The following is a 26,741-nucleotide window of genomic DNA, read 5'->3' as shown; positions in this document are numbered from 1 at the left end:
GAGTGAGGTGTGTGTGTGTTGGATGCAAGTGAAAGCAACAGCAACCGTGTTTCACACATGTACATGTTAAGCTCAGTCCAACAGAGATGCTCTGTTCAAGAACCAGGTCCTCACACCATGCTTCTCTGCCAATAACAGAGCTCTACACTAACATCAGACGCCTGCCCTGACTCCAACCCTTCAAAAAGAAAAACAACAACAAAATCCATCTCCAGATTGACACCAGGGACTCTCACACGTCGATAGCCCTGACAACTCAACTAGAAAAAATAAAGTCAAATCCAATCGGTGCCTTTCTCCCTCTACCTCCCCTTCCTGTGTTCTGAACGGTTCTATTCCTGCAGTTGCTGAACAGCCAGACAGCTTGACTGTGCTTTTCCCAGCTCTGCTCTGTTGTGGTGATAAATCTCCAGCCCTCAGCCAGAGGAACACTGCTCTGCTCTTTTTCCTCCAGTTGGGAGATTACACAGCTCTAGTCTAAGGCCCTCGCCCCTCTACATCACCCTGTGTAGTAAGGAACATACTTACTGCGCCTAATGATACATGTGTTGGCACTGGCAATATTTTGACTGACTTTGGACAACCCTGCAATGTTGTAGTTGTCTTTGTTGAAATATGTTTTGATTGTCTTTGCAGTCATATGCTTGATTAGAGATGGATGGCGTTAGGATTACCTGTGTAAAACATCTCAAGCTGATTCTCCACAGATGGTAGTGTGTTAGATATACTTTGTTCAGTGGAGTGGGATATCAGAAGCTGTCGGCTGCTAAACGGCTAGAGGATGTGGGCTGCAGCCTAGATAGAAGATGACAAGGGTCAACCAGCTGCATCACAACCCCAAGGACGCTCGCCACCCCCCAAGAGGAGAGGAACAACTTCCTGTCCATGTCTGGAGGACTCATCGCTATTTAGGGAAGCAATAAAGAGAGGAAGTGAAATACTACACACACACACACACACACACCACCAAGGGGCAGGGGTTCACTGTCAAGTCAAGGAGAAACCAAACAATAGGATGAAGGTGCGCACACACACACACACACACACACACCTTTATCTCATTATTGTTAATCAATCATAGACAAGACGCTTAATGCACTTCAGCAGCTGACGATAGAACACCAGCTGGGCAAAGTATGATCATCCTCCAAGAGCCATATTCAATGTAAACTAATCTGCCTCTGTGTGTCTCACAGACACCGCAGACACTTACAGGCCTATACTGTATATACTGATATCTGGCAGGCCTCCAACAGCACTGGGAGATCCCAGCTTTTCAGATTGACTAGACACACAAGCGTGAGAGGAGTCCTCAAATGTATTATTTAATGAGGCAAGTCAGTTAAGGACAAATTCTTATTTACAATGACAGCCTACACTGGCCAAACCTGGACGACGCTGGGCCAATTGCGCGCCGCCCTGTGGGATTCCCAATCACAGCCGATAATCAGGTCATGAGTATATTCTAACGGTAATCGCCACGTTGACCTTTTAAAAAACTGTGCAGAGTCTCAGTGTGTACACCTATTAAAGGTTGACCGATTAATCAGAAGGGCCGATTTCAAGTTTTCATAACAATCGGAAATCGGTATTTTTGGACACCGATTCAACAAATATTTTTAACACCTTTATTTAATCTTTATTTAACTAGGCAAGTCAGTTAAGAACACATTCTTATTTTCAATGACGGCCTAGGAACAGTGGGTTAACTGCCTGTTCAGGGGCAGAACGACAGATTATTTACCTTGTCAGCTCAGGGATTCAATCTGGCAACCTTACAGTTAACTAGTCCAACGCTCTAACCACCTGCCTCTCATTGCACTCCACGAGGAGCCTGCCTGTTACGCAAATGCAGTAAGCCAAGGTAAGTTGCTAGCTAGCATTAAACTTATCTTATAAAAAACAATCAATCAATCATAATCACTTGTTAACTACACATGGTTGATGATATTACTAGTTTATCTAGCGTGTCCTGCGTTGCATATAATCGATGGGATGCGTATCGTTGCTCCAATGTGTACCTAACCATAAACATCAATGCCTTTCTTAAAATCAATACACAGAAGTATATATTTTTAAACCTGCATATTTAGCTAAAAGAAATCCAGGTTTGCAGGCAATATTAACCAGGTGAAATTGTGTCACTTATATGCAACAGTTTGGGCCGCTTAATTTGCCAGAATGTTGCGTAATTATGACATAACATTGAAGGATGTGCAATAACGGGAATATCTAGACTTATGGATGCCACCCGTTAGATAAAATATGGAACGGTTCCGTATTTCACTGAAAGAATAAACGTCTTGTTTTCGATATGAGTTTACGGATTCTACCATATTAATGACCTAAGGCTCGTATTTCTGTGTGTTATCATGTTATAACTAAGTCTATTATTTGATAGAGCAGTCTGACTGAGCGATGGTAGGCACCAGCAGGCTCGTAAGCATTCATTCAAACAGCACTTTCGTGTGTTTGCCAGCAGCTGTTTATGACTTCAAGCCTATCAACTCCTGAGATTAGGCTGGTGTAACCGATGTGAAATGGCTAGCTAGTTAGCGGGGTGCGCGCTAATAGCATTTCAAACGTCACTCGCTCTGAGACTTGGAGTGGTTGTTCCCCTTGCGCTGCAAGGGCCGCGGCTTTTGTGGAGAGATGGGTAACGATGCTTCGAGGGTGGCTGTTGTCGGTGTGTTCCTAGTTCGAACCCAGGTAGCAGCGAGGAGAGGGATGGAAGCTATACTGTTACCCTGGCAATACTAAAGTGCCTATAAGAACATCCAATCGTCAAAGGTATATTAAATACAAATGGTATAGAGAGAAATAGTCCTATAATTCCTATAATAACTACAACCTAAAACTTCTTACCTGGGAATATTGAAGACTCATGTTAAAAGGAACCACCAGCTTTCATATGTTCTCATGTTCTGAGCAAGGAACTTAAACACTAGCTTTCTTACATGGCACATATTGCACTTTTACTTTCTTCTCCAACACTTTGTTTTTGTATTATTTAAACCAAATTGAACATGTTTCATTATTTATTTGAGTCTAAATTGATTTTATTGATGTATTATATTAAGTTAAAATAAGTGTTCATTCAGTATTGTTGTAATTGTCATTATTACAAATAAATAAAAAAAGAATCGGACGATTTATCGGTATCGGCTTTTTTTGGTCCTCCAATAATCGGTATCGGTGTTGAAAAATCATAATCGGTCGACCTCTAACACCTATACAAGCTTTTGCATGTGTATGGCTGTGTTTTGGGGCATTAGGTCAATTTGTTTGATAAAACACAAATCGACAAAAACCTATTGGAGTAAATGATACATGTTCAATTCCCAATGAATGTTCCCAGCAGGAGTGGGTGGGCTAAATGCTAACTTAATGTTGTCTCTCCTGGTGGCCTGTGTGTGCATGTCTAATCAGGGCCTCCCTTTGCCAGGAACAAGAGCCTGGCTACTGAAAATCACAGCGGTGATTTGCAATGGCAACCGCCACCGCTTTCCTAGTACACTGCTGTGTGTACATACATTCTCTGTGCCTGCATGTCCCCCAGGGTCAGCTGTAAATAGCAGTCAATGGGAGGATTGTAGCAGAAGGAAGCTGGGGCAAGCGTACAGGAGATCAGTTTAGTGTGCTTTTCCTAACGCTCCCATAACCTTCCCTTAATGCCTAGAATTGATAACCGTGGCACCAGAGAGCGGATTCAAGAGTTAACGGTCGGGAGTCTGGTTTGAAGAGGCCAGTTTAACGGCCTCTGAACCCATCAACACACATTCATCACCACATGCTGCAAACACTGGGATCCGGTGTCTTTACTCCTCGGCCAGTGTTAAGACGCCCTGGTGCCTGTGTTGACAGAACATCTCTCAGTTTAATGTTGAGACTGTGTGGCGTCTTCATCTAGAAACCACTGCTCTTATTCAACACTGCTGAGATAAGTTCCACAAGGTTTCTGTTAAGTGAACATTAACGTTTGAGGCACCACACGCTGGAATAGGGCCAGAGGTAAACTCTAAAACAGAAACCCTGCAACATTCCACTATTCCTCTGAGGGAGGACAAGCATACACACCAGACATGGTGCGTTGAGGACCAACACATGAAACATTTTGTTGAATGATGCAGCATTGAGTCTTACAAGCAAGTCTGGGGAATTGAGACTGTAGCAGGTGAAACCAGAATGGGTGGTACTACCAGTCTTACACAGACAAGACTACACAAAGAATAAAATGTTAAAACCATGGCAACAACTTCATTTGGGGTTGGTGCAGATGGTTCTGATACAAAAGAAGAGAAGGGAAACAGAGGAGTGCTAGAGGGCGCTACAGAGGGCCCAAAACAGAAACTAACAGCACCGCCTCCAAAAGCAAAATTTCCCCCCATTAATACGCTCCATCATGTATCATCTCAGAGGGAAATCTTGGCACTAAACCCTGAACAGCTGCTGTGCATTACTAATATCATCATTCATTTCAAAGTACAATTAATACATTGTGGAAAATGCCAAATCTGCAAGTGTGATTAAATGTCATTCAGGAACTTACAATAGATCACACCCAAAAACACATGCTTTCCAAGGCTTCAAGAGAACGCATGATCATCATCATCATCATAAAAGCATTACATAACACCATACTCATCATCATAGTCCCTTTCAGCGACTACTACACACACCAGTTCATCTCTCCACTCAATTAGCTTTCCCTGCATGGTACCGTCCCTCTCTCTGCTTTAATAGAAACCATTATACACTTCTGTAGCCTTGGGGCGGCTATCTAAACAGAACCCAAGAGACTGAGGGACTGATTGTTGCTGTGCGCTGCCCAGCTAAGAAAGGGGAGCCAGGGTGGTACAAAAGACGCATGACACCGTCCCAGCTGAGTCAGTGCGCTGCCTTCATCACCCTGACACTAATCGCGGCTCGCACATTCCCGAACAGGCCCGGCCAAAGGTCAGGAAGCCGCCCCTGCCCCACACACAAACAAACCGCTCCAAACAAAGTTGACTCCTCTCCACGGAATTCCTTCCTGGACACGGTGGGAGACAAGAAGGGATTGTGAGGCCCTTCTCGGGCGGTGACGTCAGGACATGCCCGACAAATGAGGCTATGGACACTTAACTCCCCAGACAGGATCCAAATCAGCTGCTTTCTGCTCTATCTCCTGGGCTATAGCCTACAATGCACCATCGTTTCAACCTTATGATTTCCATTGACAACTCAATGGTCTTGGTAACAGACAATGGACCAAGTAAACTCAGTTCAGGAATACGCTTTTCTCTTGTTCACTGGTCTGCTGCCTGTGTCAGTCAAGGCAACATCTTGTGTGACAGACACCTGAATCACAGAACCATGTGATGTGACAGACTGTAATCCCTGTGCTCTAGAGAAGTTTAGTAGGAGCCAAAAGCAGGTTTAGAGTCTGTACCGCCATGGCACGACTGGTAGAAACTTCAAGTGAGAGAAGGGTACTATCTAATAGAGGTCGACCGATTATGATTTTTCAACGCCGATACCGATTATTGGAGGACCAAAAAAAAGGCAGATACTGATTCATTTTTATTTATTTATTTGTAATAATGACAATTACAACAATACTGAATGAACACTTATTTTTAACTTAATATAATACATCAATGAAATCAATTTAGCCTCAAATAAATAATGAAGCATGTTCAATTTGGTTTAAATAATGCAAAAACAAAGTGTTGGAGAAGAAAGTAAAAGTGCAATATGTGCCATGTAAGCAAGCTAACGTTTAAGTTCCTTGCTCAGAACATGAGAACATATGAAAGCTGGTGGTTCCTTTTAACATGAGTCTTCAATATTCCCAGGTAAGAAATTTTAGGTTGTAGTTATTATAGGAATTATAGAACTATTTCTCTCTATACCATTTGTATTTCATTAACCTTTGACTATTGGATGTTCTTATAGGCACTTTAGTCCATCCATAAGTCTAAATATTGCTGTTACATTGCACAACCTTCAATGTTATGTCATATTTACTTAAAATTCTGGCAAATTAGGCGGCCCAAACTGTTGCATATACACTGACTCTGCGTGCAATGAACGCAAGAGAAGTGACACAATTTCACCTGGTTAATATTGCCTGCTAACATGGATTTCTTTTAGCTAAATATGCAGGGTTAAAAATATATACTTCTGTGTATTGATTTTAAGAAAGGCATTGACGTTTATGGTTAGGTACACATTGGAGCAACGATACGCACCGCATTGATTATATGCAACGCAGGACACGCTAGATAAACTAGTAATATCATCAACCATATGTAGCTAACTAGTGATTATGATTGATTGATTGTTTTTTATAAGATAAGTTTAATGCTAGCTAGCAACTTACCTTGGCTTACTGCATTTGCGTAACAGGCAGGCTCCTCGTGGAGTGCAATGAGAGGCAGGTGGTTAGAGCGTTGGACTAGTTAACTGTAAGGTTGCAAGATTGAATCCCTGAGCTGACGAGGTAAAAATCGGTCGTTCTGCCCCTGAACAAGGCAGTTAACCCACCGTTCCTAGGCCGTCATTGAAAATAAGAATGCGTTCTTAACTGGCTTGCCTAGTTAAATAAAGAATAAATAAAAGGTGTAAAAAAAAAATATATATATATATATATATATATTTTAAATCGGCGTCCAAAAATACCGATTTCCAATTGTTATTGTTATGAAAACTTGAAATCGGCCCTAATTAATCGGCCATTCCGATGAATCGGTCGACCTTTACTATCTACATCACATACCTTCGCTCCCGGACCCATCCGGTGAATATGCTGGTCCCAAACACACACACACACTACCCCCACTTTACCAGCACCCATCTCCCAGCCTCAGGAGACTCGGCCCCCCGGGGACAGGGAGATTAACACATGACAGAGCTTGTTAACCCTGGACAAAGAGATTTGCTAATCCTGTACGATCAGGCCGACTGTCCTCCAGCGCCGGCCCAGAGACTACCCACAGAGACAGAGAGTGCCCAGGACAGAGGCCTAGTGTGTCCCAGAAACGAAACAAAAAGACCTGGCTCCATCACAACAATGGAGAGATGGAGCCGACAACAAACAAGGTCCCAACAACGCACAGTCTAACTACAGTAGACCGCTGAGAAGAACAGCAGGGTGGGTGTGATCTTGACCATGCCGATATTGATCGTGGGGGAGAAAGTGAGGATGTGGGCTACTCAGATGGTGAGAAGTGTCAGTGCATTAGAGAGGCAGACCTGTTCCACTAATGGTGTCCCTTGCCTGGGGGTTACCCACCAGTGAGGCTGGTGTGGAGGGACTGAAGGAGAAGGTAATGTGTAACTTGAAGAGCAGGTCCTTCTCCATAATGGGCAGTGTGCCCACTGACAGACTCCACTCAGGGGGTAAATGACATTAGGCCAGATAGAGCCAGCTGGTGGGTTGGATCGATGACACCAGATAGGATGGAGAGGAACAGGGCAGGCATCTGGACGGGACAGCAAAACATACCCTTGAGGTTTCAGCTCTCTAGCAGCCACTCACTGCTGGAACTGACTCTGGCCATAAGAGGATTATGTCCTCCTGTTTGAAGCAGAGAAGGCACGTTCCAGATGGAATCTGATCCATCGCAGGTTGTCAACACCACCAGGGCTAACCAGGGCTTATCAACAAAATAACAGCTAGGCTAACACCACATAAAACTGTACCTAGTCGTTACCCAGAAATGTACATGGTATTTGGGGCTTGGGTCAAAAGGCTTCTTAAATAGAAATTACAGGACAATAGAATTTCAAATGACTCAAAACATCTGACAAATCCCCCCCTCCCTTTCAACTCTCATAACTGTAGCCATATTTCTGTCATCGGGAACTTTAGGCACCCATGTCATGCCAGACTGGCTCATGGTGTAGACAGGCTGCCACAGCACTGACATAATGCTGAATGAATTGGGCAGAAAAAAATGAAACACAACTGACAGTAAACAGGTGGAAACCATGGCAACACTTACAGTGCATTCGGAAAGTAGTCAGACCCCTTTACTTCTTCCACATTTTGTTACGTTACAGCCTTATTCTAAAATTGATTAAATAGTTTTTTTCTCCTCATCAATCTACACACAATACCCCATAATGACAATGCGAAAACAGGTTTAGAAATGTTTGCAAATTACAAATAAAAAACAGAAATACCTTATTTACACAAGTATTTAGACCCTCTGTTATAAGACTCGAAATTGAGTTCAGGTGCATCCTGTTTCCATTGATCATCCTTAAGATGTTTCTACAACTTTGAGTCCACCTGTGGTGAATGTAATTGACTGGACATGATTTGGAATGGCACACCTGTCTATATTAGGTCAGAGCAAAAACCAAGCAGGTCGAAGGAATTGTCCATAGAGCTCCGAGACGGGATTGTGTTGAGGCACAGATCTGCAGACGGGTACCAAAAAATGTCTGAAGCATTGAAGGTCCAAGAACAGTGGCCTCAATCATTCTTAAATCATTTCTTTCACTTACTTGCTGTGCTGTTTCATTGTTCATTTGTTCAGTCGTTTCATTCTCAACCAGGATTTCTATGGAACGCCGTTTGGGTCATTGCGTGTCAAAAATATAACATTATTTGACGTGTCAAATAAGCTTGTTGACCAATCAGGACCTGGATATGACTGCACGTCACATAATAATTTAACGGGTTCATTAATTTTTTACGTGGTTATTACACTATCACTCGTATTTCATATGTCACAACGATTCATCGATACATATGCTATGATGCTGGTAAAGTTGTCTCGCGCACCTACAGTGCTTGCATAAAAAAAGATAGCTAGCTCATGGATGCAAACAATGTTTTTACCCAAAAACATAGGAAAACGACAATCTGGTTCAGTAGCTATATAGTTAACTAGCTATATAGCTAGGTATCAGTCTACCCAGTGACACCCAGAGAATATTAGCGTCGTAGCTCTTATTGTGGGACTCTGAAACAACTGAATTGAGCCACATTCATTGTCAGCCTACGTGTATTAAACACTATTCCCGAGGAAAAACAATACTGCGTGGATGTTTGAGTCTGATAACTCTGAGGAGGACGTTGGGAAAAAATATCTTAAGAGACAATGCTAATATTTGCGTAAACTCTTCACAGTTGTGTTCTGTGGGTGTCACCGAATAGACTGATAACCCATTTCATTGATTCACATTCCAACCTTGTTTAACATTATGTAGTCTAAATATGGCATGATTCCACCAATTGTAACCTTATGCCTCACTTTCAAAAGAGGTACTTTTATTTTGAAGGCAAACTGCAAAATCCACTATTGTGCCTAATCGTTATTGTGGCTTGCTTCACAATACAAAACCTGGTCCGGTCAAGCCTCACTAGCCAGATGAAGCTAGCTGGCTGTTTATAACCCCGTTGCCCAAAGCTAATATTAAGTAGCTGGCTAGCTATTTATTTTCAGGAACTGAAGTTCAATTTCAATAGGCGAACAACAACTGGCTACCTAGCTAATACTTACAAGGATTCCTAAATCATTGCTAAGAACAATGAAAATGACTGCAGTTTCTACTGGTCATTGTTTTCAGGCTGGTTGTATTGGTGCTAGGTACCAAGCTAAAGCTAGCTACCCCAGAAGTTGCGGTCGAACAAATAATGCTTTATTACCAACGCGGTATTGTAAACAATCGTTCATGGCCGGTATTTGCAGACTTTTTTGTACAGCTTTGACAGTGCTACTAATAGTAGTGGTGATGCTTGGCTTGCACCTGCAAATTCAGAACACACAACCTTCTATAATAGAACTGTGTTATTTGACGTGTACCTTTTTTGACACGCAAAGACCCAAATGGCGTTCCATAGTATGTTGTGACGCTATTACTGTGCAACTCCGATAGGACAACATCTGAATAATAGCGCACTTGGTAGTATGTACTAGAGGTCGACCGATTAATCGGAATGGCCGATTAATTAGGGACGATTTCAAGTTTTCATAACAATCGGAAATCGATATTTTTGGACGCCGATTTTGCCGGTTTTTTTTACAACATTATTTAACTAGGCAAGTCAGTTAAGAACACATTCTTATTTTCAAAGACGGCCTAGGAACGGTGGGTTAACTGCCTTGTTCAAGGGCAGAACGACAGATTTTTACCTTGACAGCTCGGGGATTCAATCTTGCAACCTTACGGTTAACTAGTCCAACGCTCTAACCACCTGCCTCATGAGGAGCCTGCCTGTTACGCGAATGCAGTAAGAAGCCAAGGTAAGTTGCTAGCTAGCATTAAACTTATCTTATAAAAAACAATCAATCAATCATAATCACATGGTTGATGATATTACTAGTTTATCTAGCGTGTCCTGTGTTGCATATAATCGATGCAGTGCGCATTCGCGAAAAAGGACTGCCGTTGCTCCAATGTGTACCTAACCAGAAACATCAAGGCCTTTCTTAAAATCAATACACAGAAGTATATATTTTTAAACCTGCATATTTAGCTAAAATAAATCCAGGTTAGCAGGCAATATTAACCAGGTGAAATTGTGTCACTTCTCTTGCGTTCATTGCACGTAGAGTCAGAGTATATGCAACAGTTTGGGCCGCCTGGCTCTTTACGAACTAATTTGCCAGAATTTTACGTAATTATGACATAACATTGAAGGTTGTGCAATGTAACAGGAATATTTAGACTTATGGATGCCACCCGTTAGATAAAATACGTAACGGTTCCGTATTTCACTGAAATAATAAACGTCTTGTTTTCGAGATGATAGTTTCCGGGTTCGACCATATTAAGGCTCGTATTTCTGTGTGTTATTATGTTATAATTAAGTCTATGATTTGATAGAGCAGTCTGACTGAGCGATGGTAGGCACCACCAGCAGGCTCGTAAGCGTTCATTCAAACAGCACTTTTGTGCGTTTTGCCAGCAGCTCTTCGCAATGCTTCAAGCATTGCGCTGTTTATGACTTCAAGCCTATCAACTCCCAAGATTAGGCTGGTGTAACCGATGTGAAATGGCTAGCTAGTTAGCGGGGAGCACGCTAATAGCGTTTCAAACGTCACTCACTCTGAGACTTGGAGTAGGTGTTCCCCTTGCTCTGCATGGGTAACGCTGCTTCGAGGGTGGCTGTTGTCGATGTGTTCCTGGTTCGAGCCCAGATAGGCGCGAGGAGAGGGATGGAAGCTATACTGTTACACTGGCAATGCTAAAGTGTCTATAAGAACATCCAATAGTCAAAGGTATATGAAATACAAATGGTATAGAGAGAAATTGTCCTATAATAACTACAACCTAAAACTTCTTACCTGGGAATATTGAAGACTCATGTTAAAAGGAACCACCAGCTTTCATATGTTCTCATGTTCTGAGCAAGGAACTTAAACGTTAGCTTTCTTACATGGCACATATTGCACTTTTACTTTCTTCTCCAACACTTTGTTTTTGTATTATTTAAACCAAATTGAACATGTTTCATTATTTATTTGAGTCTAAATTGATTTTATTGATGTATTATATTAAGTTAAAATAAGTGTTCATTCAGTATTGTTGTAATTGTCAATATTACAAATAAATAAAAAAGAATCGGCCGATTTATCGGTATCTGCTTTTTTTGGTCCTCCAATAATCGGTATTGGCGTTGAAAAATCATAATCGGTCGACTTCTAGTATGTACCGGTGCCAAACCAGAGGGTGAAAGCCAACATCACGCTCGACAGAGAACTGTTAATTGTCAAAGGCAATGAATTGCATTATCCTGGCATTAATGGATTTCGCCTTTGAGTTTACTCTTTCAAATAACTGCTCGATCCACACAGCATACATTGTGGGCTAGGTTGTTAGGAATTCTGTGTTGCACGTGTAGTGCAACATTTTATGTGGCGTCATAATGACATGTACCTAGGTTATATAGGTATGCACGTCAGCTTTGACATCAGTTTTGCACATCGGCGTTAAACTTTACATCGGGCCGATACCGATGTTGCCATTTTTAGCTAATTAGATTTACTTATATATCGTGCATCCCTACTAGAAACCAGCAAGCCTTTAGTTTCTGACAGTATTAAAGATCATTTCCATGTTGAGTAGACGTTATGGCCATATCGCAGCCACAGCAATCCAGGCAAAATTGTGAAAGTGGTGAGGGAGGCATAGCAACAGGGTTCTGAACCATGTCCATTATCCAGCCTCCCACTGGAAGAATTCAGAGCCTCAACACAGAAAATTAATTACTGCAGCTGCTGGCATATATACCCTCAAAACTGCACAGCAACTGTCAGGACTGACAACTGTGATACCACTGAGGCAGCTATCTTGGCTGGACCAATGTCCGTGGCAGAATTATCAGGCCTTTATCTGAAAAGTACACATTACAGTAATGACGACCATGGCAAACAATGGAGTGGCACTGCAGAAACCACTACTACAGTCCCAGGTCTGTGGTTAAAATAATCTCACGGCTGCAGGCCAGTTGCCAGCTCTGACTTTACTCATAAGCGATGGTGACAAAAAGTGCCAAAGGTCATACAGTTCAACCCACTGAGCAATAAAAGCAGTAGAGACAGCATCCAAGATGGCCGATTCATGGACCGTCTATATCCGAGTTGCATCCAGTTTAATCTGACTTCTATATGGGGCCGTCTATGGGAATTGTCTTTCTGGGCCGGACATCAGATAAACTGCAGTACCGAAGCAAGACTGTAGGTGCAGTCGAAAGTGTGCTTCCAGACCAGAACCCTGGGCCTTGTTTCAGCCTGAGAGGGATCTGGTGAGTAGGGGACCAGTCCAGGGCAGGCAGAGGACACACCAATTTGAATATGTACAGTTTGGGGACGTCACTGAATCAACCTATACCTATTCACCTACGCCTGAGTGCAAGCAGAGGCACAAATTACTGTAGGCATCTCCCTGACAGCCCATGGCATAGGTCAGAGGAAGGGCAGAGCAAAGAGAACTGTAGGTCATAAAATCACTCCAGAATGCTATGGTATGAATTCCACATGGAATTGCATCTCTTCTGATTGTAGACATCTAAGCTCTTCTTTGGCCAACTGTTTCAGAAGGATTACTAAAACATGTGCATGGCATTAAAGGAGAGACTTAAAATAGGTGTGACAGACAATGTAATAACCAAAATGCCTGCGGAGACATGAGTGGAGGAGGAATCCATTTTCAGCCTATTGTGAAAGTGAGGTGGGCAAGGGGAATTTGGTACCAAATGTCACAATGCTGGCACATTGGTTGAAAGTACAAAAATAACACTATTTTGCTAAAACAAGATAAATCATATTGAACCCGAAATCTGTCTTATCATTCGATTCATAGACATGACAGATATTTTTTTTTAAACGTAACAAGCCAGCAGCACTTGGGTAAAACAGGATCTACATTTAATTTCAAATGAATGCATTATGCCCATGTCTGAGCGTGTCTCTATCCCGCTGCCTCATTCACTTGCTTGCTTTGTGAGTCAGCCATCGCTCATTAATGCACCAGAGGGTTGACTAGCATGTTGGAGCCTCTCTAAGCCAGACAAGTGCTCACAATCACCCTGAGATGCAATATATTCCCGAGTGGCATCAATACCTTATGGCAGATCATTGCAGAATATTGACCTACCCATGCCCACTACCCCACCCTATAAGGCTCATTGTCATCCGAACATCAGGGGCAGAGGTTAGGCCTGTGGGCCATCTATAATGATTAGTTGTAAATGTATATGGTAGCTGCACGTTGAGGGTTTTGGAGACTAACATTATTCACCATTGTTCTTTTGGAGAGAGGAGTGTGGTCTGGTTGCATAGCATTAACACAAGCAAAAAACAGCTCTGAGTTCATAGCCTGAAGCCACAATGTTTGCCTATATGATAGAGTTTGAACAAATTGTGTTTTGTTGCATTGAGATTACAGTACTTGTCATGTCTCACGTTCTAATAATCATAAGAATTGGGTGAGTCTTCAAAGACTTCTCAACCTAATAAAGTATAGCACTTAAGCCATTCTACAAAAGTAGCCGATGCTATGTTCTCTGACTAATGCAAAAGACTAACAGAATTAGCCTAAATTGCCCAACATTTCGCCTAGGGCAACGAACCAAGCCGTTCTCACTAGAGACCACTTGGCCGCACAGAACAATAGGCGTTAGCCATGGAGGATGAGAGAAGAAAAGTTGATATAATGAAGTGAATACGACGAATTGCTTTTGAAAAGGCAAATCATCCAAATTAATACACACAGATCCCTACCTAAAAGGAAGGCTGTTATTTTAGCCAGGTCATTCGTCGGTTAGCTAAATAGCTGGTGATCAATTTCAGCCATCACACAGGGCTGCCACCGCCCCATCACCCCCTCCCAATTGCAATCGAATTCCGAATCTAAAACATCCTCTTTATGGCTTGAGCCGCTCACTGGCAGAAGGAAAATACAACGATTCACTTGCTCCTATTCTCGTTTTTGTGCGACCCAACAGACTCGCCTGGATAGTTCAGTTAGCAAGTAACCTATTTAGTTAGCTAGCATTTCAACAAAGCTTATTTGTATGGCGCCGTTTCCAATTCAAGTTGACGTTTATGTCATGAATCTTGCCCTCGAGGCATAACTGAGCGATTTCCGCTAGGTGAGCCAGCTGCAAAGTCAAAATTTGCTTTACTTGAAACAATCACGAAAACAAAAGTGTGCTTTTTGGTCTTAATTTATGGTTGAGACATTAGAGTTAGCAGTGTGGTTAAGGTTAGGTTTAAAATGAGATTGTATGACTGTGGTTGTGCCAGCTAGTGACCACTCTGCAGACCTGCCTCCAGAACAAGATTCATGACGAAAAACGCTAACCTACGTTTGCAATAGGAAATCGTGAATTGGACTTGCAATGTCGACAAAGACATTCACCATCCATATGATTATTAACCCATTGTTAACACATTATTAACCCACTCTAACTACCAACATCATAATATAAAAATCTAATATTTTAGGAAACGAAAAACATTTGTTAAAGCATCACATCGTAACTTGCATTTGATATTTTCTGTAATTTAAGTGTAAATGTAGGTACACAGCTAGCTAGCATGCTAACGCTCAACCAGTCTCTAGACTTACCAACGCAGTGTTGCTAGCTATAGCTTGATCTCCAGCTACGCCCAGTGTTTGACAATATCCTCCGACTCCTTTCAGAATCCTCGAATACAAAGTGTAACAAATTGGAAAATGAAACCGAACGAGATGAAAAACAGGCCAAAGTACAGCAGCCAGATTACCAAGAAACTTCTGTCGACCGCCGATTTCAGAAGTGATGCACGTCCCTTCCAAAGAAAGGAAAAGCGATTTGCAGTCCACGCAGACAATCTCTACTGGCCGGGACGGATGGACAGGCGGAGAGGGTTTTACCACGGCATTGCGCGCGGGGGTGAAATTGAAAGGGATGAATAGCCAAGTAACTCGACTTTCTCCAGCTCACAACCAATCACTACTGTAAGGAAGTGCTATTTCTTATGCAGGTGACCAGCCTACTGCTATTACATTGCTATAACTGAGACAACGTATTTTCACAGTAAAACATGTTAGGTCCCATACAGGATAGCTCCCACACCCACACACACAGCACACACACATTACACACACTAACTGCCGAGGACACACAGATAAGACATACACCCACACATTGGGAGGAAGAGACAGCCTTGACTTGCAGAAACCAGCGCACACACCTAATCTCCTTTCTAGCCGAACATTGTGTGACTGAGGACAGCGCACACACCTAATCTCCTTTTTAGCTGAACATTGTGTGACAAAGAACAAGACTCAGAGGGATGACGGACGGCCCAACAGGGCCAATCCAAGAAGACTACACCTCAGCCTGAACCAACCCGAAGACCCGATCTTCTAGAATCAACCTACTTTCTGTTCTGTATATGAGACATGTGCACTCTGTTATCTGCGCTTCTTTTTCTGCTGGTTCCTTAAGAACCGAATGAAATGGCCCGTATACGTTGTACCAGATATCTTTACTCATAATTAAACTGTCACTTGTCATACAATAGACCACCTTGTCTGAATCGATCCTTGACCGGCTCACCCTCCTACATATCCCATTATTAACAGAAACTTGGTAGCAGAAGGATGGTTTACTAACGACCCAGTCCAGAGTGGTTGATGTGGGTGTGAGGGGGCGAGTTGGTGAAAGGACGGTTCCCGGAGGACAGGTGAAAACCATTCGGGGGTGGACAACAATTCTGCTCAACTCGGGAAACTGATCTCTGGTCGACCACAAAATAAGGTAAGCAAAACCTGTTTTATCAAACTTTGCATATTGTCGAATAGTCATACCAAATTACGATCAGTAGTACCGAGTGTGGGTAAGAATTTTTGTGTAAATTTTATATAAATAATGGACTTGAAATTGACAGTGAAGTAAACATATGTGGTAATTAGAATATCCCGATAGTCCGGCATGAGAACGGTCCGGTGGCAGACACCGGTAAGGGATGAGTAGTAGTTAGAATATTCTGATAGTCCGGCATGAGAACGGTCCGGTGGCAGACACCGGTAAGGGATATTTAGTAGTAGACCTAATATTTATAGAATATTCTGATAGTCCGGCTGTGAACGGTCTGGTGGCAGACACCAGTAAGGAATAAATAATATAGTCTAGGATAGATTTTCACCGATAGTCCGGCTAGTGACCGGTCCAGCTGTGTCTGGTAAGGTGGTCTATTATTGAGTATTGATGTGACCAGGATTATATTCTATGTATAAGTGATATTCGTTCGGGCGTCTGAAAAAGGGCGTGATCAGTTTTATCATTAACATCTGAGTATGATTCGATCATTCATCTGCAAAAGATAAATCCAATTAGTGTTTTAGATAGAACCAATAGCCGGTAGTGTCCGGTGAGGTTAAAATCCAATAGCTGGTAGTGTCCGGTGAGGTGTCTACAATAGATTAATGTATGATTAAGATATGTTGGACTGAAAAGTCCGCTTTGTGTTGTGGCCAGAATGAATGTGATAAATGTACTAATGTGTGATGTCATAGAATAAGATGTTCTAATTGAACAATTGTGTTTAAAACTATGTCCATGTAATAATATTTGTGTGTTGACTATAGACTAAATGTAAACGGCGTTTCACAAGTCCCTGATATTATTACCATTATTTAAAATTATTGTGAGCAAAGTATTTCCTAAATTAAAAAAAAAAAAAAAAAAAAATCTATTATCCAAATTGTTAAAACATAGTTTATGTTGATAATCATTTCCTGAATTGGTGGCTCGTGTTTAATCATTAAAACATTATTGTTTAAAATTCTGGATATATGACGGAGAGGCTCTGAGTTAAGACAGAGTACGAGTAATAGTGTCTCCTAAGAATACATCACTGGCACGAGCCAGTGACGGGCTAAGTATATCCAAAGAGTGTACAAAATATTTCTAAAAAAAAACACGTCAAATCAGCACCTAAGACAGGTGGAGGAGAGGTTTGGCATTACACACAAGTTTGGCTCTGTGTATAGGCCGCAATCGCAGGGCCTTGTGGAACGCTGTAATCAAAATCTGAAAGCTAAGATAGCTAAAGTGTGTGCAGGGACACATCTTTCACCCCATGAAATAATGACAGGTAGAGTAATGCCAGGGCCACCAAGAGAGGGAGGTCATATGCCCCCTCTTGATGTGCACCAAATAGGGATGTCTGACTATGTGAAGAAATTGACGGAATTGTCTGCAGCTCTCTCCAAACAGATACACCGTGTCGCAGAGAGGGAGCTGACTGACGTCCCGGAACAACCAAGGGTAAAAGTTGGGGACTGGGTAAGGATCAAGGTCCACAAGAGAAAGTGGGCTGATCCCAGGTGGACTGGACCGTACGAAGTGAAGGAGGTTACTTCACACTCAGTCCAGGTCAAAGGTAAATTAGGCGCACCTTGGCACAACCTGACACATTGTACACCAGCCCCAACCCCTGCCAGAACTCTGGCTGAAGTAAGAAGTGATTTACTCACATCCAATTCGAATTCAAATTCTGACATCCCTCCCGTCTGATCATGTGGAGGAGACTCCCATCCTCAGATGATAGGGACACTAGAGTAGCACCATGGGCTAGAAGGGCTAGGAGACCATGGGAAAGACTGGGTTGTTCTGGCCCATTGTTTGTCCTAATTATAGTCAATGTTGTTTTGACATTGGGAGTAATGATATGGGCAGCCCAGCGTATAATCACTGACCAGGAACAGACTACCCAGCTAAACATCACCAATGCTTCAATATTCTCGGATACGCATGTTCTGTCTAAACGTCAAGTTCAGAATAATGACTTTGAGTGTACTGCAGAATTGATTAGGTCAGCTACTCTGTGTATCCCGCCTAACGCTACTACCACTGTTATACTTACCTGGGGTGTTATTGGAAGCCCAGGTGGCGGTTATGGTACTCATGCAATCAGTTGGTCTAGATCAGTGTGGTACATGACAGAAGGGGGGTATAATAAATGGACGTGGAAGAATTTAGTGGCAGAGACTGGTCCTGACTGGTCTAGCTGGACAGTGCATCAGATGGCACTCCTGTGGCGGAGCAGGTTGACGTTAACTAAAGTTACAACTGGTTTGAAATTGGTAATCAAACACAGGGAAGGTGGTATGACTTATGACCTCCATTGTAACTTTCCTTTGTGGTCTGATCAGCCTCATTGGAAAGCAATTTGGATGGAGAATCTAGGGTAATTTGTAATACTGATATTAAGGTAATTTAATACAAAAAGGCAGTGAAATTTACATTATAGTGTCATTATATTTTCTCTGATGAACGTGGTGTGAAAATTTAGCTAGGATAAGTTTTATTTATGGTAGACTCATGTTAAGTATTTGGGACATATTTTGAGCAAACAGGGCAGGGAAGAAATTGAGATATTTGTGTTTGGTTTTAACACCTGTATATAGGGGGTGCCATTTGAATATTTAATTTGTGGTCATGGGTAATACGGTTTGTTTTTGTTTTTATTTTTTAAGGTAAATTAATTATAGTGGGGTTTAATTAACCTATATAAGGACTTTAGAAAGTGCCACCATAGACATGTTTTTCTAAAAAAAAAAAATCCATGAGTTTAGATAAAGCCAAACAGTGAGACATTTAGTTCAAATTTGGAAACATGAGAAAACGAGCTACAGACAGATAAGGGGAAAAGGCAGACAGAAGAGCCCTCCCCTGCACTGCAGAGACCTTGAAGGTTGGAGAGCAGAGAGGAGAAGTTTGAAAAGGGAGCCAGGACGAGCAAAGATAACAGAATGTGTAGATAACAGTTACTGAGTGGAGACAAAAGGGATAATTGGACATGTGGAAAATGAAAGGGGCGCTCCTACATGATAATGTCAGAACAGAAGGATAATATACTAATCTTACCTAAGTCATTATTTAGAGTAGGTAAGGTTGTTACCTGGGCAGAGCCAGGTATCAAAAGGGGGATGGGTAAATTGTGGTCTAGGATAGGATGGGGCGAACTGGATAAGAAACTAAAGATATAATCAGATAAAACATATGAGAAACTGTTTGTTAACCAAGCCTGTATGTCCAGGATTTTATGCATTACAGGTGAACTACAGGTGAAGTCACTCAATCCAGTCCCAGAGGCTTGTTGGGGGGACCATACAAGGACTCCTGGTGACAGCTAGCTGAAAGAGCTACCCGGATTCATATCGCACGGGGAAGGGTAGGACACTGACACTGTCGAACAATAAACAGTGTTCGAGAGGAGAACTGGAATTAACAGGATTCCGGGGGCCATCTCTCGAATGAAGTAACCCTCCCTGTCCTGTCACCCCTGTTTTTGTTCATAGAAGTGAAGATGTGTCTGGCTCTTGCTAGTGATGTGTTCTCTGGGAGAGGGTGGGACTTTACAGGAGTGTCAGTGTACCTGTGTAATGGGGGAGGGTGTCCATATGGGGATTACATGATAACCAACTTGGGACAATTCTAGGATTGGAGAAGAGGGTATTCTTATAGCATAGGGGATCCCACAAAGGTGGATAGGTTTTCCATCATATGGGGAAAACCTGGTAGCACTGTTGAACTTTGTAAAGGTGATGAAATCCTACTAACCATCAAAACTATTAAGCTCTCTGATGCAGGCACTTACACCCTCGGACTACAAAGGACCGGGACAGACACGATGGGTGTGTTTTCTATTAGGGAGCTGCCAAAACCAGAGGTCCCAGACGAACCAGGGCCAGACACACTCCTCTACCACCCCTGGACCGAACCTGCCACCTACCACCACTGTGTTAAAAAATCCTATTCAGGTAATTAATGTTAGAGACTACACAGCTATTGATCAATTAGGCACTGAGACTGGGTTTGATGGTAGGGACAATTTGTGGCTGTCTTATATGAGGTACACAGCTAAAACCCTGAGAAGAAAGGACTGCACTATTTGTAGTCATGCTAGACTTGTTCTGGCTACACACCCATTTGCTATAGGAGAAGGAGAGGGGTGGTTGTGTATTCTGAGAGGTTTTTACCAGGTTCAGCCCAATTCAACCCTCTGTTCCTCTTTGAGCCTTGTGTTTCCTACAGTACCTCCTCATCGGGCCCCTTGGGGTGTTAAGGCATATGGGGGCAATTACAGTTGCATCACGGGTACAGGTAGTGGCATGGACTATGGGAGATTGCCTGAAGCTGAATGCAGCAGTAACATAACCATTTATGCCACTTGGCCAGTTACAGGCCTAAACCAAACTAGTGGTCTGGCTGATGTGTGGTGGATATGTGGACCCAAAAGAGTACTGAGACCCATTCTTAGAGGAGACTGGCAAGGTATGTATGCTCTGACCAGTTTGATAATTCCACTGACCATTGTTGATGTTACTTCTGAACAGCTGTTGGGTTCTGTATCCAGGGGACCTGAAAACATTCCATCCCATGGGAGACATAGATGTAGTGCTCCATGGACAGAGGATGTAGTTGACATACACACTAACCTGTTGGGAGTGCCAATGGGGGTTCCTCATGAGTTTCAGGCCTTGGGTAGGAATGATGGACTCTGGCACTTACTACCTATTATAGGTCCAGCCATAGTGGATGCTAGACAGACTGCATGGATCAGTTATATCTACTATAATCAACAGCGTTTTGTGAATTACCCCCGTGATGCACTCACTGGTCTGTCTGAACAGCTTGAGGCCACATCTAGGGTTGCCAGACAGTCTGCAAGATGTTCGGTGAACAATGTTGCACGTATATTCCTAATAACACCACTCCAGATGGTGGTATGGCTAAGGCCTTTAATGGGCTTGGTGCACTATCTGCTGAGATGAGGACCATGGCGGGGGTGGAGGAGTCTGGACTGTTCTTTTGGTTGGGAGCCTGGTTTGGTAAGTACACTGGTATGGTGGTTACTGGATTTCTGACCCTAATTCTTGTATTTGTATTATTGATGTGTTGTGCTGCTTGCATCATACCGTGTTTTAAGAAGTCTGTTACAGATGTGACTCTAACATGTTTAATCCCATTAATGACTACGGATAACCCCAGTTGTAATTGCTCTGCCTGGGATGCTGTCTATCCCATGACTAAATCTACTGCTAGGAAACCATTGTTTTCCAACAAGGTTGCCAGGGCACATTTCACCTGTGTCAAAATGACGGGAGGCGGTACTAATGTGGGACAGGTTCCTGGGAATTGGTGTCTGGATACAATCAACATTGTTGGGAGTTTCAGTCCAATATCCAGAGCAGATGTGAGGTGGTGGTGTGGCAACACTGTCCTGTTTGATAAATTACCCTCCAATACTACTGGAAGCTTGTTACACTTGTTACTCTCCTTTTGCCTGTTTCTATCTACCCTACAGAGGCTGGAGACCTCATCCTTAGGGTCCAGGGGGTGAACCCTGAATATTGGAGGGGACGTTCCAGGCGTGCCACCACCCCATCTAGTGGTGATCCGACGTACATAGACGCCATTGGAGTCCCAAGGGGAGTTCCTGACGAGTACAAGTTGGTGGATCAGGTGGCAGCTGGGTTTGAGTCCTCCATTTGTTGGTGGTGCACTGTTAATAAAAATGTGGATAGAATACATTCCAGAATCGCATTGCAGTGGATATGCTACCGGCAGAGAAAGGTGGAGCTTGCACTATGTTTGGTGAACAGTGTTGTACTTTCATCCCTAATAACACAGCCTCCGATGGTAGCTTGACCGTAGCCCTAGAAGGTTTGAGGACTCTTAATGGTAAAATGAAATCTCATTCTGGGATTGATACCTCAATGTGGGACTCCTGGATGAGTGCCTTTGGTAAATATAAAACCCTGGTCTCCTCCAATTTGGTCTCCATTTCGGTGTTCGCGGCCATTTTGGTTCTCTGTGGATGCTGTTGCATTCCATGTATCCGTTCCCTCACCACTAGGGTTATCTCTAGAGCTATTGACCCTTCCCCCCTTTCCCAGATGTTTCCTCTGCTTGCTAATGACCTGCCCGAATTTGAGGATGAGGTTGAGAGTGCCTACTAGGTTTTGTTTTTTCTTTTCATGAAATGCTATGACTGCTGAAATAAGGGATAATGAGTGACACCCTAGTGGGTGTCAAAAAGGGGGGCTTAAATTTCACATCATTTTCTTTTGTTCTGTTTTTGAATGAGCTGTTGTTCTCTTTTGACATGAGGGTTGCAAGTTCCTAGGTGGCTGGTAGCCAATCTAGTACATAGTGGGATCGAATGGAGAACATGAAGGTATTTTAAACTTTGTAATTGTTAGCCTAGTTTATGTCACATCTCTTAGGAGATGTGAAGAGAGGGAATCACAAAACTTTTCCTTCTGGGAAAAGTTTTCTTTTTGTGTCTGGATATAGTTAGGTTGTGTCACGTCTCTGGGGAGACGTGAAGAGAGGGATTTGTAAGGAAGTGCTATTTCTTATGCAGGTGACCAGCCTACTGCTATTACATTGCTATAACTGAGACAACGTATTTTCACAGTAAAACATGTTAGGTCCCATACAGGATAGCTCCCACACCCACACACACAGCACACACACATTACACACACTAACTGCCGAGGACACACAGATAAGACATACACCCACACATTGGGAGGAAGAGACAGCCTTGACTTGCAGAAACCAGCGCACACACCTAATCTCCTTTCTAGCCGAACATTGTGTGACTGAGGACAGCGCACACACCTAATCTCCTTTTTAGCTGAACATTGTGTGACAAAGAACAAGACTCAGAGGGATGACGGACGGCCCAACAGGGCCAATCCAAGAAGACTACACCTCAGCCTGAACCAACCCGAAGACCCGATCTTCTAGAATCAACCTACTTTCTGTTCTGTATATGAGACATGTGCACTCTGTTATCTGCGCTTCTTTTTCTGCTGGTTCCTTAAGAACCGAATGAAATGGCCCGTATACGTTGTACCAGATATCTTTACTCATAATTAAACTGTCACTTGTCATACAATAGACCACCTTGTCTGAATCGATCCTTGACCGGCTCACCCTCCTACATATCCCATTATTAACACTACCCCGGCTGAGATTTATTCAAATGAGGAATGATGTCATCTCTCAAATCACCCTACTTTCTTTCTTCCCATCCTTCCCAAATTGCACCGGTTGTCTCCCCCTTCCCGTATCCCTCCACCAGTTTTCCCGCGTCCCCTCCCTCCATGCCGGCTCCACGCTCGTCCTGCACACACCTCCTGCAGTTTCTTTTCTTTTCAACGGTGCATTCTCTCCACACAATGGTGGCATGTTAGGATTCTCCGTTGCTTCTGGACCACTGGATGCTGAGATTTCAGCCACAAAGGGTACCACAGCATAGTCTGTCATATTTTGATTTTCTTTAGGTCTACTGTCATTTTAGCTACTACCATATTACTCTAATATGATAATGAAACAAACATCTTTATTGGTTCTACAAGGACTAAAATTGTCCTGCTGCACATACATAATGAATATTGATTGACACCTTTTATCCATAAACACTATCTTCACAGAGATATTAATAATACTAGGTTTATTGCAGTGGCACATTCTTTATTGTAAGGACAAGATATCTAATCTGTTGCAGACAAGCCCCCACACAGACGAGACCAAACATGTTTGACCTGTCAAAGAAGAGGCTGCCACTAAAATCACCCGTGCATAAAGATCCACAATTTTATGTCAGATTGTAACAGAGTCAGAGACATGGCGGAATCGAAGGAGACAGAAACAAGATGAAGAGGGAATAGAAACAGAGGAAGGTTGAAGAAGCTGCCGCTGTCTGTAGTGTTTTTCCCCCAGACACAATTGTCTCCCTTTACTGATTGTGGGCGTTTTTTCATAGGCTTTGTCTGTGTGTGCCGCTCCTGTCTTCACACCAGACTTCTGAGACAGTCTCGGTGGGCATGCTGCCTGTTCGTCTGCACTGCTGTTGTTCAGCTCTCCCAGTGCAGCCAGAACTGTCTACATGAGCCAGGCTTTTGTGCCAGGGTGTGCACTGGCTAGGCAGCATTGTGCTTCACATTGTGTCCCCTTCAGCTCTCACCCTATGGAATTCATCATAACACACACACTTCCCCAGGATGTTTACCTCGGTGAACAGTTGCTCAATGGTGCGCTGACCTGTGTGGTTGTGTTATGGTTACACTGTCACTAGGCAATGTAAAGTAGCCTTGTGCTGCTACGCCTTTGTTGATATGCTAAGATTGATATCGCTTGTTTTGTATTCTATCACGCAATAACCCCAACTCCCTAAAGCTCTTCTCGCACTTCTCTCTCTCTCAAAATGATCAGCAAAGGTAAACCCTCTGGCCCACACCTACACAATTAGTTACATGGCCTTAACTAACATGACATTCAATAAACACACACACACACACACACACACACACACACACACACACAGTAGTCAAACAGACCAGAGCAGACAGTAGAAATGTAGTGAAGGAAATGTATTGTGAGGGAAGCAGAGTAAAAACATAGAAAAAACACTAAACAGAGGTACTCCACACACTCAAGAACTACCACACAAAGTAAAGAGAGGGAGAGGAAAAACAGAGAAAGGCAAGGAAAAGAGGGTGGGAGTTTGGGGGTCCTATACTAGGTTCGGCCTGCCAGAGATGGACATATTGGCTTGGTGAAACAGGCACAACAAAGAGAGGAAGTTTTTTTTCCACACAGGCTGTGGTGCGCTGCAGTGGAGACAGGAATGGGCAGGGCAGTGTACTCGCCACCTAGTTCCCCTGTTATTTATCGCATTGTTGTTTCCCCTTGGCCAGCAGCCCAGCTGGGGCAACGCAGCACAAAAGAACTGGCGCACACTCAGCCAAGCCTCTGGATGTTGTTGTGCTAACTTTGACAAGGAATACACACTAACACCTGCGAACAGACACACACACAAGCTTGAGTGCTGTAATACAGGCTGTTCTCATATCAGTCAAATCACACAAAGGAGGAAGCAGGTATTGTGCAAAAAAAAAAAAAAAAAAAGGGAGACACCCATCTTATCAGACATAGTCAATATCCTCAAAGGAAATTCACAGACACGTGTTTTTGGTCGAGAAATGGACTTTGAATATCTAGGACGTAAACATTACAACACGGCACACAGTACATGGTAGCCTGTTCATCACTACATGCTATTGACGTAGAACGCGCTCCAGCAGGTGTATCTCACTGATCATCCCTAAAGCCAAAACCTCATTTGGCCGCCTTTCCTTCCAGTTCTCTGCTGCCTGCGACTGGAACGAATTGCAAAAATCTCTGAAGTTGGAGACTTTTATCTCCCTCCCTATAGCCCACCCAATTTACCTACCTCATCCCCATACTGTTTTTATTTACTTTTCTGCTCTTTTGCACACCAGTATCTCTACCTGCACATGTTCATCTGATCATTTATCACTCCAGTGTTAATCTGCTAAATTGTAATTATTCACTCCTATGGCCTATTTATTGCCTACCTCCTCATGCCTTTTGCACACAATGTATATAGATAATTTTTTTCTACTATGTTATTGACTTGTTTATTGTTTACTCCATGTGTAACTCTGTGTTGTTGTCTGTTCACACTGCTATGCTTTATCTTGGCCAGGTCGCAGTTGCAAATGAGAACTTGTTCTCAACTAGCCTACCTGGTTAAATAAAGTGAAATAAAATAAATTCATGAAAATGCCTCTGAATACCATGTTCACAAGTTAGCACACGCCAGCAGTGCACCTGCTTCTGTTCTGTGTGAGCATGGGCTCCCAGGAGAACAGAATGTGCCAACACAGCATTACATTAACATGCTGCGTACTAACACACTTGAAGAACATGTAACACAAAATCAGCACTGACTATATACTTACGACTACAGTCAATAATAACCTAATCTCACTGCGACATGCTGACTTAAACGTTTATGTTAAAACAAAATGTCATAATAGAACATTTCAGATCAACAAAGATGGCTGTATCATACAACTGTATAATGCACACAGCCTAGTAAAATCCACAACTCATGTTATCACCTAGTTTCACTCTAAACACTAAAATAGAGGAGGCCTCGTGTCTCATGCAGCTAGCATTAGAGGACTTTTTGTTTAATTGGTATTGTTACCCTGAAACCTGATGATGTCCAGGCAGGCCAGTTTCTGGTTGATGGGTTAGTGGGAGTGCTTTCCAGCCCTTTACTGGCTGCATCCTGCTGTTAATAATGCATGCTGCTACTAAGGGTATCAGCCAGCGACCCCTCTCCTCTATACCACTCAGACGAAGCTACATTAAGAGCACTGACTGTGCAGATCTCCGCACTGATCTTCCCTCCCCA

General features: G+C 42.9%; 1 protein-coding gene and 1 long non-coding RNA gene across 3 annotated transcripts in view; one reads left to right on the top strand and one right to left on the bottom strand.

Moving 5' to 3' along the window:
* LOC110538960 (uncharacterized) overlaps positions 1–15,759 on the bottom strand; it is a 33,432-nt gene extending 17,673 nt beyond the window's left edge. The window contains exon 1 of one of the 2 annotated variants that reach the window (XM_036938551.2): positions 15,073–15,759. The gene's annotated coding sequence lies outside the window, so the exon portion shown is untranslated. The remainder of the gene's footprint in view (positions 1–15,072) is intronic. The other variant, XM_036938553.2, reaches the window with a different exon arrangement.
* Positions 15,670–23,412, top strand: LOC149979398 (uncharacterized). Its single transcript, XR_016485329.1, has 2 exons — positions 15,670–16,249; positions 17,697–23,412. It is a non-coding gene; the product is annotated as an uncharacterized LOC149979398 (long non-coding RNA).
* The last annotated feature ends 3,329 nt before the right edge of the window (positions 23,413–26,741 follow it).

Source organism: Oncorhynchus mykiss, chromosome 12 (assembly GCF_057628025.1).
Source record: "Oncorhynchus mykiss isolate SJ-2025 chromosome 12, ASM5762802v1, whole genome shotgun sequence".
Classification (NCBI taxonomy): domain Eukaryota; kingdom Metazoa; phylum Chordata; class Actinopteri; order Salmoniformes; family Salmonidae; genus Oncorhynchus; species Oncorhynchus mykiss.
The sequence above is the reverse complement of the archived record's forward strand: the minus strand, read 5'-3'. Positions and strand labels throughout refer to the sequence as shown.